Here is a 17,841-nt window from a genome sequence, read left to right as displayed (position 1 = left end):
TGAACTCAGCAAAAAAATAAACGGCCCTTTTTCAGGACCCTGTCTTTCAAAGATAATTCGTAAAAATCAAAATAACTTCACAGATCTTCATTGTAAGGGGTTTTAACACTGTTTCCCATGCTTGTTCAATGAACCATAAACAATTAATGAACATGCACCTTTGGAACGGTCATTAAGACACTAAAAGCTTACAGACGGTAGGCAATTAAGGTCACAGTTATTAAAATGTAGGACACTAAAGAGGTCTTTCTACTGACTCTGAAAAACACCAAAATAAAGATGCCCAGGGTCCCTGCTCATCTGCGTGAACGTGCCTTAGGCATGCTGCAAGGAGGCATGAAGACCACAGGTTTTGTCTCACCAGGGGTGAAGGTCGGATTTGCGTTTAGCGTCGAAGGAATGAGAATTACACCAAGGCCTGTACTCTGGATCGGGATCGATTTGGAGGTGGAGGGTCCGTCATGGTCTGGGGCGGTGTGTCACAGCATCATCGGACTGAGCTTGTTGTCATTGCAGGCGTCTCAATGCTGTGCGTTACAGGGAAGACATCCTTCTCCCTCATGTGGTACAATCCTGCAGGCTCATCCTGACATGACCCTCCAGCATGACAATGCCACCAGCCATACTGCTCGTTCTGTGCGTGATTTCCTGCAAGACAGGAATGTCAGTGTTCTGACATGGCCAGCGAAGAGCCCGGATCCCATTGAGCACGTCTGGGACCTGTTGGATCGGAGGGTGAGGGCTAGGGCCATTCCCCTTCAGAAATGTCCGGGAACTTGCAGGTGCCTTGGTGGAAGAGTGGGGTAACATCTCACAGCAAGAACTGGCAAATCTGGTGCAGTCCAGACTCATAGAGAGCTACTCTCTCAAGTTATCTTGTTGGGGCGAGTGACTCTTTGAACTTACAATGGCTAGCAGACAATGTTTGTTCCCACACTTGCGAGACTGACTCTCTATTGGTTACACGGACTCTTGGCCTCCCATCCTATTCTAGCCACCTCTTGCCGGCTTTTTTATTCATGTTACTTGTTGTACAATATGATCTTGTTACCATCTGATGCACATTCAAATGTCATAAAAAATCAACACTGCAGAGCTCTCCCTGTCCTCTGCCGTGCCCTGATTGTATTACTGCTGATGATATCTTGAAATGTGCATGTACACCCTAGCCCATCTACTGTTGCTAGCCCCAATTCTGACTTGTGCTCTGATATCTGTTTCACGGATTTCTGCTCTCGTAAAAGCCTTGGTTTTCTGCACGTTAACACTAGAACCATATTACATAAAACGTATCAATTGAAAGTGTGGGTTCACAGCTCCAATCCAGATGTGTTGGTCATTACTGAGATGTGATTAAGAAAGAGTGTTTTGAACACTGATGTTAACCTTTCTGGTTTTAACCTTTTTCGGCATAACAGAAAACGGTGGTGGAGTGTCAATCTTTACCAAGGAACACCTTCAGTGCTCTGTTGTCTCCACCAAGTCTGTCCCCAAACAATTTGATTTGCAGGTTTTAAGCATTAAGCTTTCAAATAGGTCTTTATTGACTGTTGCTGGGTGTTATCGTGCCCGATCAGCAACGGCCTGTACCCTACCTGCCCTAAACTCTCTCCTGGCCCCTTACAGTAAGTCTGAATTTGTTCTGCTAAGTGATCTAAACTAGGACATGCTTAAAACACCTGATCAAGTCCTAAAACAATGGGACTCTCAGATTATTACCAATCCCACAAGGTATGACTCCAAACACCTAGAAAAGGCTACTCTCCTTCATGTTGTCCTCACAAATAATCCTGATAGGTATCAGTCTGGTGTTTTCTGTAATGACCTTAGTGATCACTGTTTTGCAGCCTGTGTTCGTAATGGCAGCTCAGTTAAACAACCTGTCCTGATTCGTCATAGACATTTGCTGAAAAACAAATAAGAAAGCCTTCCTTCATGACCTGGCTTCTGTAAATTGGTATAGAATCAGCTTGATCCCCTCTGTTGAAGATGAGTGGACCTTCTTTTTTAATATTTTCAGTGATAGTGTTTACAAATGCCCTGATTAAAGAAAATTATCATGAAAAACAGGTTCAGCCTCTGGTTCGACCGTGATCTGGCAGAGTTATTCCACCTCAAGAACACCATTTGGCAAAAGGCTCGGCACACGCATACTCAGGCTGACTGGCTGTTGTTCAGGCAAATGAGAAATAAGTGCACTCAGGCTACCCAGAAAGCCAATGTTAGTTACTTTTAAGGAGCAGTTCTCTCTCTGTGGGTCTATCCCAAGAAGTTGTGGAAAACGGTGAAAGACCTGGAGAATAAACCCTCCTGATGTGGTTGTTACTGACAAGGAACGCATGGGCAGCTGCACTCCTTGTCAGGATTCCTATTAAGTCAGGATTCCTATTTGACTCAGCAATGCCTCCTTGCTCATCCAACATTTCCTAAACTCCGAGCCCTTCTAATGCGACTAGCCCCGATGCTTCTCCCTCTTTTCCCCCTACCGTGCAACACAGTTTCTCCCTACAGGCGGGCACTGAGTCTTATATGCTGAAGGAGCTCCTTAAACTTTACCCCCAAAAAACATCTGGGTCAGATGGTTTCGATCATTTCTTCTTTAAGGTTGCAACCCCTATCATCGCTGAGCCTGTCTCTCCTTTCCGGGGAGGTTACCATTCCTTTATTTAAAGTGGGAGATCAAGCTGATCCTAACTTCTATCTTGCCCTGTTTATCAAAAGAGTTGGAAAAACTTGTCAATAATCAACTGACTGGCTTTCTTGATGCCTATAATATTCTCTCTGGTATGCAATCTGGTTTCCGATCAGGTTATTGATGTGTCACTGCAACCTTAAAGGTCCTAAATGATGTCACCATTGCCCTTGCTTCTAAGCAATATTGTGCTGCTATGTTTGACTTGGCCAAAGCTTTTGATACATGTTGACCATTACATTATTGTGGGCTAGGGAGTATTAGTATTTCTTTGGCCTGGTTTGCTAATCACCTCTCTCAAAGAGTGCAGTGTATAAAGTCAGAACATCTGCTGTCTCAGCTACTGCCTGTCACCAAGGGAGTGCCCCAAGGCTTGATCCTAGGCCCCACACTCTTCTCAATTTACATCAACAACATAGCTCAGGCAGTAGGAAGCTCTCTCATCTATTTATATGCAGATGATAGTCTTATACTCACCTGGCCCCTCCCCGGATTTTGTGTTAAATGCTCTACAACAAAGCTTTCTTACACCATGCCCAAACCGGACGTGTGCGTGCATCCACTTGCACCATCGTGCGCAAATTGATTTTGTCCGCCCACACCAAACACGATCACGACACACAGGTTGAAATATCAAAACAAACTGTGAACCAATTATATTAATTTGAGGACAGGTCGAAAAGCATTAAACATTTATGGCAATTTAGCTAGCTAGCTTGCATTTGCTAATTAATTTGTCCTATTTAGCTAGCTTGCTGTTGCTAGCTAATCTGTCCGGGGATATAAATGTTGTTATTTTACCTGAAATGCACAAGGTCCTCTACTCCAACAATTAATCCACACATAAAATGGTCAACTGAATTGTTTCTAGTCATCTCTCCTCCTTCCAGGCTTTTTCTTCTTTGGACTTTATATGGCGATTGGCATCTAACTTTCATAATAAGGTGTATTACCACAACCGACCGACCAACCTCAGTTCATCTTTCAATCACCCACGTGGGTATAACCAATGAGGAGATGGCACGTGGGTATATGCTTCTATAAACCAATGAGGAGATGGGAGAGGCAGGACTTGCACCGCGTTCAGCGTCACAAAAACAACTGACTTCTATTTTAGCGCTTGGCAACGTAGACACTCGTTGGCGCTCGCGAGGAGTGTGGGTGCAATGATTGAATAACATGTGTACATTTATTTCGCAATGCGAGCGGTGTGGTCAGCATGTTAGTGTCCAACATGCTTTCTCTGCCCTTAACCTTGTTCTGAACACCTCCAAAACAAAGGTCATGTGGTTCAGTAAGAAGAATGCCCCTCTCCCCTCCGGTGTGATTACTACCTCTGAGGGTTTAGAGCTTGAGGTAGTCACCTCATACAAGTACTTGGGAGTATGGCTAGACGGTACACTGTCCTTCTCTCAGCACATATCCAAGCTGCAGGCTAAGGTTAAATCTAGACTTGGTTGCCTCCATCGTAATCACGCCTCTTTCACCCCAGCTGCCAAACTAACCCTGATTCAGATGACCATCCTACCCATGCTAGTCTATGGAGAAGTAATTGATTAATAGATCGGCAGGTAAGGGTGCTCTATATGTTCTTTACCATTCGGCCATCAGATTTGCCACCAATGCTCCTTAAAAATCAAATCAAAATCAAATCAAAACATATCACAGCCGTATGAAGTGTTTCTGTCCAAAATGCTATGTATCCATTTTCAGAAATGTTGGTAAATTAGCTTTTATTGTTTAAAGAACTTATGAAAGAGATTGGTATGCTTTTCCCCTATCTAACGATGGCATGCGGTTGTTCAAGGACAGACATGTATTTCTTTGAAATGTATGAATTGATGGTTTCTTTTCAGTGAGAAAAATAATGTTTTTTGGCAAAACGCTATATATCCACCTCACTCAGAGAAATAAGTAGCTAGTACTGCTGGGTTTTACGCAGTAAAATGTAGAGTAACAAATAACTACATTTGTAATGAAGACTGTATAATTATACATTTGTGACATCGATATACAGTATAAAAAGATCTGAAATGAGTCAATACAGTTGTATGAGATCTGTATATAAAACATTTACATTTGACATTTTTGTCATTTAGCATACTTTCTTATCCAGAGCGACTTAGTTAGTGATTCATCTTAAGATGGCTAGGTGAGAACCACATATCACAGTCGAACATACACTTTCCCACAGTAAAGTTATGAAATGCTGTGCCATTATGCAGAATTGAAACTGTACAGCCTTTTAACTTGCAGGGATGGGCACTCTCGAATGTCTTAACAGCTCGTACAACTTTCTCTGTCTCCTATTTCTATCATGTTAAATATTAGCCACACAGGAGTTTGGTTGCACCTTAATTAGGGAGGACGGACTTGTGGTAATGGCTGGAGTGGAATGAGTAGAATAGTATCAAATGTATCAAATACATAGTCTGATGCCATTCCATTCAGCTCCGTTCCAGCCATTAATATGATCCGTCCTCCCCTCAGCAGCCTACACTGATTAGCCACTATCAGTATTGACCGTCAGTAGGCTAATAACCACACATATTCAACTGCTAATTTACTGTTAGTTCCTTCAGTGAGTATAGCCTACATTGTTATTCCATTTAATTCCATGGTTTCATTTACCTTCATTTACTACATCTGTAAACGCCGTCATGGCAGCGTGGTTGTTGCTGAGGATCATTAGTAGTGGTTGATAATAAACATTGTTGTGGAGCGGAGCGCAGACCTAGACGTAACAGTTTGAACCCGACGCATGGCGCTGTGTTTGGTCCCGTCATCACACAGCTCTCTGGTTAGTGCAGCCAAAAGATGAGTGTACAGGCTACTATTGTACACTATGCTCCTTATTAGAATTCAAGACATGTTAATCTTCCAACATTACCATGGGTTGAAGAACTGAATGAGGCAATTTTCTGAATGAGTCAAACCACCCCTTTTTTCTTTTGTGCGTAAAGGCTCTCCAAACCTGTTTTTTTATGCTTCATAAATACTTTCCTAAACCTAAATAATATACAAGATCAGAGTATTTTTAAATCTACCAATTGGTGCTGAAACAGACAAATATGCATATCTTTAGATGGCTTTCTTTAATTGATCTGATCCCGTTCTCTCACTATATTCTAGTCTGTCGACAAAATTCTATCTAAAAAGTACGAGGGATTGCTTAAGATAAATGTACGAAAACACTATTGAATGAAAACTCCACAAGACAATCTGTTGGCCAGCAAGTGGGAGGGTTTTCAGATCAAACACATTCTAATATTACACAAAGAACCCAAGTAAAACACAAAATGCAGTTAAGTGATAATTTATTTATTAAGGGAAAAACGCTATCCGAACCTTCATGGCCCTATGTGACAAAGTAATTGCCCCCCTTGTTAAATCATGAATTTACTGTGGTTAATCACATTTTTTGGAAAGCTGAGTTCAATTTCAATAGCCACACCCAGGCCTGATTACTGCCAGACCTGTTGAATCAAGAAGTCACTTAAATACAACCTGTCCGACCAAGTGAAGTAGGCCAAAAGATCTCAAAAAGCAAGACATCATGCCGCGATTCAAAGAAATTCAGGAACAGATGACAAACAAAGTAATTGACATCTATCAGTCTGGAAAGGGTTACAAAGCCATTTCTAAAGCTTTTGGACTCCAGCGAACCACGGTGAGAGCCATTATCCACAAATTGAGAATTTGGAACAGTGGTGAGCCTTCCCAGGAGTGGCCGGCCTACCAAAATTACCCCAAGAGCACAGCGACGACTCATCCAAGAGGTCACAAAAGAACCCACAACAACATCTAAAGAACTGCAGGCCTCACTTGCCTCAGTTAAGGTCAGTGTTCATGACTCAACCATAAGAAAGAGACTGGGCAAAAATGGCATCTATGGCAGAGTTCCAAGGTGAAAACCACTGCTGACCAAAAATAACAAATGCTCATCTCACTTTTGGCAAAAAAACATCTTGACGATCCCTAAGAATGTCCAGCCATCAGTTCGTGACCTCAAGCTGATGCGCACTTGGGTTCTGCAGCAGGACAATGATCCAAAACACACCAGCAAGTCCATCTCTGAATGGCTTTTTTTTTTTTAAAAGGTTTTGGAGTGACCTAGTCAAAGTCCGGGCGGTTCATGCTCGAAAACCTTCCAATGTTACTGAATTAAAACATTTCTGCAAAGAAGAGTGGGCCAAAATTCCTCCACAGTGATGTGAAAGACTCATTGCCAGTGATCGCAAACACTTGATTGCAGTTGTTGCTGCTGAGGGTGGCACAACCAGTTATTAGGTTTAGGGGGCAATTACATTTTCACATAGGGCCATGAAGGTTCAGATAGCTTTTTTTTCCCTTAAGTGATTTTATTTATTAACTGCATTTTGTGTTTACTTGGGTTATCTTTAGGTAATAGTTACATTTGTTTGATCTGAAACATTTAAAAGTGTGACGCGCAAAGAAATCAGGAAGGGGGCAAATACTTTTTCACAGCACTGTGTATATATATATATCCAGTATTCTGCCCTTGAATTGCGTTCCCATGCAAAACTAGACAGACTGCTAACAACTAAGTCTTCAATAAAACTCCCAAGACGTGACTTTTCTTGAATTAATATATTGAAAACGTTTGTGAAACGGCAAAATACAGAAAATAATATACTTTAGTATTCAATTCACATCGACATACTGTAGCTGTAGTACATTATACATTCCAAGCTGAAGTTGCATAAATACAAAGCACGTGCCAAGGTACCATGTATCTGGCATGATACCAAACCATATAGCCAATTACCATTTGAGTAACAATTGGCTAACTCCTTTAATTACTCGAATACTGTGAAACCACCCATGTACAATAACAACGCATATTACACTATAAACAGTAACAAAACTTCAGTATTGTATGTTTTACAATTCGTTTACATGACGCACGAGCAAAGTAATACAGCTGACGGCATACATGAAAGGCAAGGCAATTTGTGTGAGTGAATGCAACCAACTAACATTGATAAGTAAGCAATTCTATCAATAACAAGATTATCATCGCTAGCAATATGCTTGAATCGAATTGACAAACCGTAGCATTGTTTTTAGCTGCTTCTATGCGTACAGAACGACTACTCTACTTCCTGTTTCCGTACAGTCTTTAAGTACCAGAAAGCTCCACTAGGGGGCGATAAACACCATGGAGCACAATGAAAGTCCATTTTAACCACTGTAATAAAATAATCTGTTACCTTCAAACAGGATGGCAGCACATCCAGTCATGTGAAATCCATAGATTAGAGCCGAATGAATTTATTTCAATTTACTGATTTCCTTATATGAACTGTAATTCAGTAAAATCTTTGAAATTGTTGCATTTATATTTTTGTTCAGTGTGCTTACCATGTTTGCTAACCCTTTCTAACCCCTAACCTAGCTAATGTTAGTGTTAACCACCTAGCTAACATTTGCCACAACAAATTGACATTTGTAACATGTCATACGTTTTGCAAATTCATATATTGTACGAATTGCAATTTGTAACAGATCGTACGAATTGCAATTCATGACATATTAAACAAAATGGATGATGGACATCCACAAATTATACATAACATACTAAACATAACATATCATACTAATTAGAGTGTCACGGATACACATTTACAATGTTACGTCGACCCCTGACTCCAAGTTGGTTCAACCTACTCTCTTTACATATAACCAAATGCTTGTAGGCCTAACCAAAGCAACTCCGTTTCCATAAGGGTGAGGGATGTACATTTTACTCAAGACAGTTAATGGTTTTAGTGCCCGCAAGGTTCATGCACTTCACCTTGGTCAGGTACTAATTATTTTGCTAACTTAGACACGTCCAATTACCAATGCTTTTCACCATGACAGCAAGGGCAACCCCTGAGAGCAATGTGTGTGTGTGTGTGTGTTTTGCATAATGCCTACTCAGAGGTGGAGTGGTTGGTCTGCTTTGCTTAGCTGCCTAGTTCTACTGGTTATTGGGGATGGAAATGAGGTGGAAATGAGGTGTGTCAGAAGTGTTCATCTCCATGTCTGGACTGCTGGAGTATATAGAAGTCCAGTCAATTTTCATTGTGTGCTTTTAAGAGAGAGGAGAGGAAGACCAAATGCATTTTATTTACTTAGTGGAGCTAATTATTCAAGCATGGTGATTTATAAGAACAGATGCTTAAAATAGGGCTAAAGAGGACACAAAGAAACATTCTTGCAAACAGCCTTATGGAGAGTAGGCTAATAGTAGACCTGTGGTGCAATGCGATATGATGTGTAGGCTATAGTGAAATGTAGGCCACTGTTAGGGCAAACATGGTCTCAAATCACTGATGCAAAAGAGGTGCTGTGCCTATTGGCTGAGAATATGGCATCATGGGAATCCTCTCCATATTCCAAGGTTCTGAAAAAACATTTACAGGCTAGCGCAAGAACAGTATGGCTACCTGAAAAGAGTTGATGGGCTATACAGAATCAAACAGCCAAATGAAAAAATGTAGGAAGGTGGGTTGGCTTCCTCAAATCAAATTTTATTGGTCACATACACATGGTTAGCAGATGTTAATGCGAGTGTAGCAATGCTTGTGCTTCTTGTTCCGACAGTGCAGTAATATCTAACAAGTAATCTAACAATTCCATAACAACTACCTCATGCACACCAATCTAAGTAAAGGGAGGGAATAAGAATATGTACATATACAGTTGAAGTCGAAAGTTTACATACACCTTAGCCAAATACATTTAAACTCAGTATTTCACAATTCCTGACATTTAATCCTAGTAAAAATTCCCTAGTTAGGATCACCACTTTATTTTAAGAATGTGAAATGTCAGAATAATAGTAGAGAGAATGATTTAATTCAGCTTTTATTTCTTTCATCACATTCCCAGTGGGTCAGAAGTTTACATACACTCAATTAGTATTTTGCCTTTAAATTGTTTAAACCAAACATTCCTCCTGACAGAGCTGGTGTAACTGAGTCAGGTTTGTAGGCCTCCTTGCTCGCACACACTTTTTCAGTTCTGCCCACAAATTTTCTGTAGGATTGAGGTCAGGGCTTTGGGATGGCCACTCCAATACCTTGACTTTGTTGTCTTTAAGCGATTTTGCCACAACTTTGCTTGGGGTCATTGTCCATTTGGAAGACCCATTTGCGACCAAGATTTAACTTCCTGACTGATTTCTTGAGATGTTGCAGCATATACAGTTGCAAACTGTAGTCTGGCTTTTTTTATGGCGGTTTTGGAGCAGTGCCTTCTACCTTGCTGAGCGGCCTTTCAGGTTACGTCGATATAGGACTCATTTTACTGTGGATATAGATACTTTTGTACCTGTTTCCTCCAGCATCTTCACAAGGTCCTTTGCTGTTGTTCTGGGATTGATTTGCACTTTTTGCACCAAAGTACGCTCATCTCTAGGAGACAGAACGCATCTCCTTCCTGAGCGGTATGACGGCTGCGTTGTCCCATGGTGTTTATACTTGCATACTATTGTTTGTACAGATGAACGTGGTACCTTCAGGTGTGTGGAAATTGCTCCCAAGGATGAACCAGACTTGTGGAGGTCTACAATTTGTTTTCTGAGGTCTTGGCTGATTTCTTTAGATTTTCCCAAGATGTCAAGCAAAGAGGCACTGAGTTTGAAGGTAGGCCTTGAAATACATCCACAGGTACACCTCCTATTGACTCAAATGATGTCAATTAGCCTATCAGAAGCTTCTAAAGCCATGACATAATTTTCTGGAATTTTCTAAGCTGTTTAAAGGCACAGTCAACTTAGTGAGAGGAGAGCTACTGAGTTCGGATGTCACACACACACACACACACACACACACACACACACACACACACACACACACACACACACACACACACACACACACACGTGTCCATATATGGCATTGCGTTGGCAGCCATATTGGATTTTCTATCTGGTGATGTCCCTGGAACCCGGACCACGTTAAGCAACGATCACATCTACAGCAAAATTGCGTTTTGGTACAACAGAATTATATTAATTTCCAATGGAACGCTGAGTTTTCCTTGCAGAATTGCGTTGCAGAGGCAGTTGCAGTGCTTTCTTGGTGGTGCATACGTTGGATTTATCTAATGTATGCATCAAATTGAATACGTAGACTTGACAGAAAGTAGCAATATGTGAATTAACTTTTGTTGCACACATACAGTACCGGTCCAAAGTTTTAGAACACCTACTCATTCAAGGGTTTTTCATTATTTTTACTATTTTCTACATTGTAGAATAATGGTGAAGACATCAAAACTATGAAATAACACACATGGAATCATGTAGTAACCAAAGAAGTGTTAAACAAATGAAAATATATTTTATATTTGAGATTCTTCAAATAGCCACCCTTTGCCTTGATGACAGCTTTGCACACTCGTTGCAATATCTCAACCAGCTTCATGAGGTAGTCATATGGAATGCATTTCAATTAACAGGTATGCCTTCTTAAAAGTTAATTTGTGGAATTTCTTTCCTTCTTAATGCATTTGAGCCAATCAGTTGTGTTGTGACAAGGTAGGGGGGTATACAGAAGATTGCCCTGTTTGGTAAAAGACCAAGTCCATATTATGGCAAGAACAGCTCAAATAAGCAAAGAGAAACCACAGTCCATCCTTACTTTAAGACATGAAGGTCAGTCAATGCGGGAAATGTCAAGAATTTTGAACGTTTCTTCAAGAGCAGTCACAAAAACTATCAAGCGCTATGATGAAACTGGCTCTCATGAGGACCGCCACAGGAAAGGAATACCTAGAGTTACCTGTGCTGCAGAGAAAAAGCTCATTAGAGTTACCAGCCTCAGAAACTACAGCCTAAATAAATTCTTCACAGAGTTCAAGTGACAGACACATCTCAAGATCAACTGTTCAGAGGAGACTGTGTGAGTCAGGCCTTCATGGTCGAATTGCAGCAAAGAAACCACTACTAAAGGACACCAATAAGAAGACTTGCTTGGGCCAAGAAAACACAAGCAAAAAAGAGTGACCTTAGGTCTGGAGTCAAAATGTTTGATATTTGGTTCCAACCGCCGTGTCTTTGTGTGACGCGATTTGGGTTAACGGATGATCTCCGCATGTGTGTTTCCCAACGTAAAGCATGAAGGAGGAGGTGTTGTGGTCCTGGGGTGCTTTGCTGGTGACACTGTCTGTGATTTATTTAGAATTCAAGGCACACTTAACCAGCATGGCTACCACAGCGTTCTACAGCGATACGCCAACCCGTCTGGTTTGGGCTTAGTGGGACTATCATCTGCTTTTCAACAGTACAATGACCCAACACACCTGCAGGCTGTGTAAGGGCTATTTTACCAAGAAGGAGAGTGATGGAGTGCTGCATCAGATGACCTGGCCTCCACAATCCCCCAACCACAACCAAATTGAGATGGTTTGGGATGAGTCGGTCTGCAGAGTGAAGGAAAAGCAGCCAGTGCTCAGCATATGTGGGAACTCCTTCAAGACTGTTGGAAAAGCATTCCAAGTGAAGCTGGTTGAGAGAATGCCAAGCATGTGCAAAGCTGTCATCAAGGCAAAGGGTGGCTATTTGAAGAATCTCAAATATAGTTTGATTTCTTTTACACTTTTTTGGTTACCACATAATTCCATATGTGTCGTTTCATAGATGTGATGTCTTCACTATTATTCTACAATGTAGAAAATAGTAAACATAAAGAAAAACCCTTGAATGAGTAGGTGTGTCCAAATGTTTGACTAGCACTGTATGCCAGCAGTGACAGTGGCAAATAAAATCTAACTACATGAATCCAGCATATTGAAGCTATTCTATAATGCCTTGTAGAAAATAGTAAAAATAAAGAAAAACCCTTGAATGAGTAGGTGTTCTAAAACTTTTGACCGGTAGTGTATACAGTAAAAAAAATGTGTTGAATTACATCATTAAAAAAATCTTTATTGCAGAATTTCTTTGAGTTAATTAATTTATTTGCCGAATAGCAAAATATTATTTTTTCCATATAATTTCCCTTATAAATGCATAGTTTTGGAGAGAATTACAATAATAAATAGTCAAGATAGTAGATAGTAGGCTCTTAACAATGAGACCAACGTTGAGAAAGGTGGTCATGATCATGTTGTTGGACCGGGACCAGCCCCGCCAAAAGCGCAGGTCTGTGTGGGTCCAGGGATGGTTGAAGTCCCAAAAGCAGGCAGGAGAGTTCCACCATCTCATTCAAGAGTATTGACTGTTTGGAGAGGTATTCCAAGGCTACTTTTGTCTGGACTGAAGTCAGTTTGATCAACTGCTCCAGATGGTTGGATTGCCAGGATGGATACCATCTACTGGGAGTCCATCAGCACAGTTGAATGCCTAGAGATTTGTCTCCGGTAAGCTAAATTCAAGTGAATTTTTTTTAGTTTGATACCATAATTGGGAAACCCAGCTGCGAGTTGCCCAGTGACGCGAGCCTACTAGACGAGCTAAATGTCTTTTATGCTTCGAGGCAAGCAACACTGAAGCATGAATGAGAGCACCAGCTGTTCCAGACAACTGTGTGATCACGCTTTCTGTAGCCGATGTGAGCAAGACCTTTAAACAGGTAAACATTCACAAGGCCACGGGGCCAGATGAATTACCAGGATGTGTACTCAGAGCATGCACGGACCAACTGGCAAGTGTCTTCACTGACATTTTCAACCTCTCCCTGACCAAGTCTGTAATACCTACATGTTTAAAGCAGACCCCCATAGTCCCTGTGCCCAAGAAATCGAAAGGTAACCTCCCTAAATGACTACCGCCTCGTATCACTCATCACCATCATCCCGGAAACCCTAGACCCACTCCAATTCGCATACCACCCCAACAGATCCACAGATGACGCAATCGCACTCCACACTCCCCTTTCCCACCTGAACAAAAGGAACACCTATGTGAGAATGCTGTTCATTGACTACAGTTCAGTGTTCAACATCATAGTTCCCACAAAGCTCATCACTAAGCTAAGGACCCTGGGACTAAACAACTCCCTCTGCAACTGTATCCCAGGTGGTAAGGGTAGGCAACAACACATCTGCCACGCTGATCCTCAACACGGCGGGCCCTCAGGGGTGCATGCTTATTCCCCTACTGTACTCCCTGTTCACCCACAACTGCCTGGCCAAGCACGATCCAACACCATCATTCAATTTACTGATAACACGACAGGGGTAGGCCTGATCAGCGACAACAATGAGACAACCTACAGGGAGGTCAGAGACCTGGCAGTGTGGTGCCAGGACAACAACCTCTCCCTCAATATGAGCAAGACAAAGGAGCCGATTGTTGACTACAGGAAAAGTAGGACTGAACACTCCCCCATTCACATCAACAGGGCTGTAGTGGAGCGGGTCGAGAGTTTCAAGTTCCTTGGTGTCCACAACATTATGCCTATTAATTTTCCTAAAGTTGGTTTAAAATGCTTTTTTAATTATTAAATATTACAAAATGAAAATAAAGTTGGGTTCCTTCTGTCCTGATGATGGTAGGCCAGTCCTCTCCAGGACCCCTTGTTGTTCAAGACAACCCTTTTAGGTTGTAGATAGCACCTTTTTTCTAAGAGTATAGAGGTCTACAGTTTATTGGTACAGTCATAGACTGAATTTTACTGCTACAAGGTATTGTTAATGATGGTGGTTGATGAGTGAAGGGGTTAGGGTCTCAAAGGGTCCCCATTATTGATTAAGGGGATCTTAAGGTCCCCTTAACTTCCGGTGAAACTGGAGGGCGCTCAATTCCAATAAATAATCATAAAAATGATGGATATTAAACAATTAGGAACATACAAGTTTCTTATATTGGTTAAAAGCTTAAATTCTTGTTAATCTAACTGCACTGTCTGATTTACAACAGGCTTTACAGTGAAAGCATGCCATGCAATGAGGACGGCGCCCCACAACAAAATATATTTCCACCAGCACAAGTTTCATAAATTCACAAATAGCGATTAAATATTCACTTACTTTTTGAAAATGTTCCTCGATTTGTCATCCAAAGGGTCCCAGCTACAACATGTAGTGTCATTTTGTTAGATAAAATCCTTCTTTATATCCCAAACAGTCATTTTAGTTGGCGCCATCGATTTGAGTAATCCACTCGTTCAACATGCAGAGAAAGAATCCAAAAAGCTACCACTAAATTTTGTTAAAACAAGTCAAAATACATTTCTATTTAATCCTCAGGTACCCTAAAATGTAATTAAACTATAATATTTCATAAGGAAAGAAGTATGTTCAATAGGAAAACAATATTAGCAGGTGCGCGTCCTCTTCGTTGTGTGCACATAGACTAATTTCCAAGTCTGTATCCCAGTACTAAAACTCATAATTCTTCCTCGTTTGGGAAGAAACAAGCCTGAAACCTTGACCAAAGATTACTGACATCCAGTGGAAGCCATAGGAAGTGCATACTGGGAGCTGGATTTAATTACTTCCCTATACATTCTAATGGTAGAGCATGGACTCTCAAAAAAAAAACATTTCTGGGTGGTTTTTCTTTGGATTTTCTCCTACCATATATATTATGTTATAGTCTCCTACATTATTTTAACATTTCTACAAACTTCAGAGTGTTTTCTTTCCAATGGTACCAATTATATGCATATCCTGGCTTCAGGGCCTGAGCAACAGGCAGTTCACTTTGGGCATGTCAGTCAGGCGGAAATGGAGAAAAATATACCCTAGCCTGAAGAAGATTTAAGATTAATTTGTTTTGCTGCAGGTATAATAGATAAGTTACTGTTGCTAAACTCAGCAAAAAAAGAAACGTCCCTTTTTCAGAACCCTGTATTTCAAAGATAATTTGTAAAAATCCAAATAACTTCACAGATCTTCATTGTAAAGGGGTTAAACACTGTTTCACATGCTTGTTCAATGATCCAAAAAAGCAATTATGAACATGCACCTGTGGAACGGTCGTTAAGACACTAACAGCTTACAGATGGTTGGCAATTAAGGTCACAGTTATGAAAACTTAGAACAGTAAAGAGGCCTTTCTACTGACTCTGAAAAACACCAAAAGAAAGATGCCCAAGGTCAAATTGCAAATAAATTGCAATGTCCGTACAGTGAGACGCCTAAGACAGCGCTACAGGGAGACAGGATGGACAGCTGATCGTCCTCGCAATGGCAGACCATGTGTAACAACACATGCACAGGATCGGTACATCCGAACATCACACTTGCGGGACAGGTACAGGTTGGCAACAACAACTGCCCGAGTTACACCAGGAACGCACAATCCCTCCATCAGTGCTCAGTCTGTCCGCAATAGGCTGAGAGAGGCTGGACTGAGTGCTTGTAGGCCTGTTGTAAGGCAGGTCCTCACCAGACATCACCGGCAACAACGTCGCCTATGGGGACAAACCCACCGTCACTGGACCAGACAGGACTGGCAAAAAGTGCTCTTCACTGACGAATCGCGGTTTTGTCGCACCAGGGTTGATGGTCGGATTTGCGTTTATCGTCGAAGGAATGAGAATTACATCGAGGCCTGTACTCTGGAGCGGGATCGATTTGGAGGTGGAGGGTGTGTCATGGTCTGGGGCGGTGTGTCACAGCATCATCGGACTGAGCTTGTTGTCATTGCAGGCAATCTCAACGCTGTGTGTTACAGGGAAGACATCCTCCTCCCTCATGTGGTTCCCTTCCTGCAGGCTCATCCTGACATGATCCTTCAGCATGACAATGCTACCAGCCATACTGCTCGTTCTGTGCGTGATTTTCTGCAAGACAGGAATGTCAGTGTTCTGCCATGGCTAGCAAAGAGCCCGGATCTCAATCCCATTGAGCACTTCTGGTACCTGTTGGATCGGAGGGTGAGGGCTAGGGCCATTCCCCCCAGAAATGTCTGGGAACTTGCAGGTGCCTTGGTGGAAGAGTGGGTAACATCTCACAGCAAGAACTGGCAAATCTGGTGCAGTCCATGAGGAGGAGATGCACTGCAGTATTTAATGCAGCTGGTGGCCATACCAGATACTGACTGTTACTTTTTGACCCATCTTTGTCCAGGGACACATTATTCCATTTCTGTTAGTCACATGTCTGTGGAATTTGTTCAGTTTATGTCTCAGTTGTTGAATTACATTTACATTTTAGTCATTTAGCAGACGCTCTTATCCAGAGCGACTTACAGTAGTGAATGCATACATTTCAATTCATTTCATACATTTTTTTTTCTCGTACTGGCCCCCCGTGGGAATCGAACCCATAACCCTGGCGTTGCAAACACCATTGCAAACACCATGCTCTACCAACTGAGCCACAGGGAGGCCTGAATCTTAAGTTCATACAAATATTTACACATGTTAAGTTGCTGAAAATAAACGCAGTTGACAGTGAGAGGACTTTTCTTTTTTTGCTGAGTTTGTGTCTAAAAACTCTGCCACTATACGTTGCACAAGCCATCTATATTAGTATTTGTGGTTAAGCCCTAGCAGTTGCAAAAGTGTGCTTGCAGGTTAGGTCTGAGTCAGACCAAAACTAGATTAAGAAAAGTAACCACTGTCTGCTTTTGACATTTTGATCTTGTGTGACAGTGGACAATGCTAATGAATTCAGAGAAGCTACTGTACTAGGTTACCTTATAAGGTAACCTCAGCATATTGCTGTACACACATTGACGTAGGTGATCATACAACTAGGGAGTGATCACATGTATAAAATCAGCTGCACACTTAGGTGATGTGTAGAACTTAAACATGCAAGCTGTGTTTCCATTGTCAACTTCTGTCTGAAATTGCATTAATAAAGGTGTAATTAATTTACTAAATAAAGATATTGTCTGGCTGCTGATTTCACCAATAAGCCAATGATTGACAAGGAACAAGGAACCTACCCCGACATGAGTATTACAATATAATTAGTAGAGCATAATTGTTGAGCTGAATATCAGGAGTGAGTCAAAGAACTACACTTCCCAGAGTGCACCAGCAGCAGCAAACCGGCTGCTTGTCACCTGATCAATCATTTTCACTTATTTGGAGCACCTGTGAAGGCATGGAGGGCGTCAGTCATTCAGAAGAACAAACTTCAGAGGGAAAACTCCAAGTTCACTCACAGGTTCAGTCCAAAGACGCCAATGGTAAAAGGCTTAAATGATTAATTCATCTTAGTTATTTAGAATGTTA

The 17,841-nt window shown here is 41.5% G+C and overlaps 1 protein-coding gene across 1 annotated transcript in view; it reads right to left on the bottom strand.

Annotated features, from left to right (window-relative positions):
* LOC106565599 (protein OS-9-like) overlaps positions 1-17,841 on the bottom strand; it is a 40,234-nt gene that overhangs the window by 19,924 nt on the left and 2,469 nt on the right. The window lies entirely within an intron of this gene.

The sequence above is a fragment of the Salmo salar genome, chromosome 12 (assembly GCF_965601325.2).
Source record: "Salmo salar chromosome 12, fSalSal1, whole genome shotgun sequence".
In the NCBI taxonomy this organism is placed as follows: Eukaryota; Metazoa; Chordata; class Actinopteri; order Salmoniformes; family Salmonidae; genus Salmo; species Salmo salar.
The sequence above is the reverse complement of the archived record's forward strand: the minus strand, read 5'-3'. Positions and strand labels throughout refer to the sequence as shown.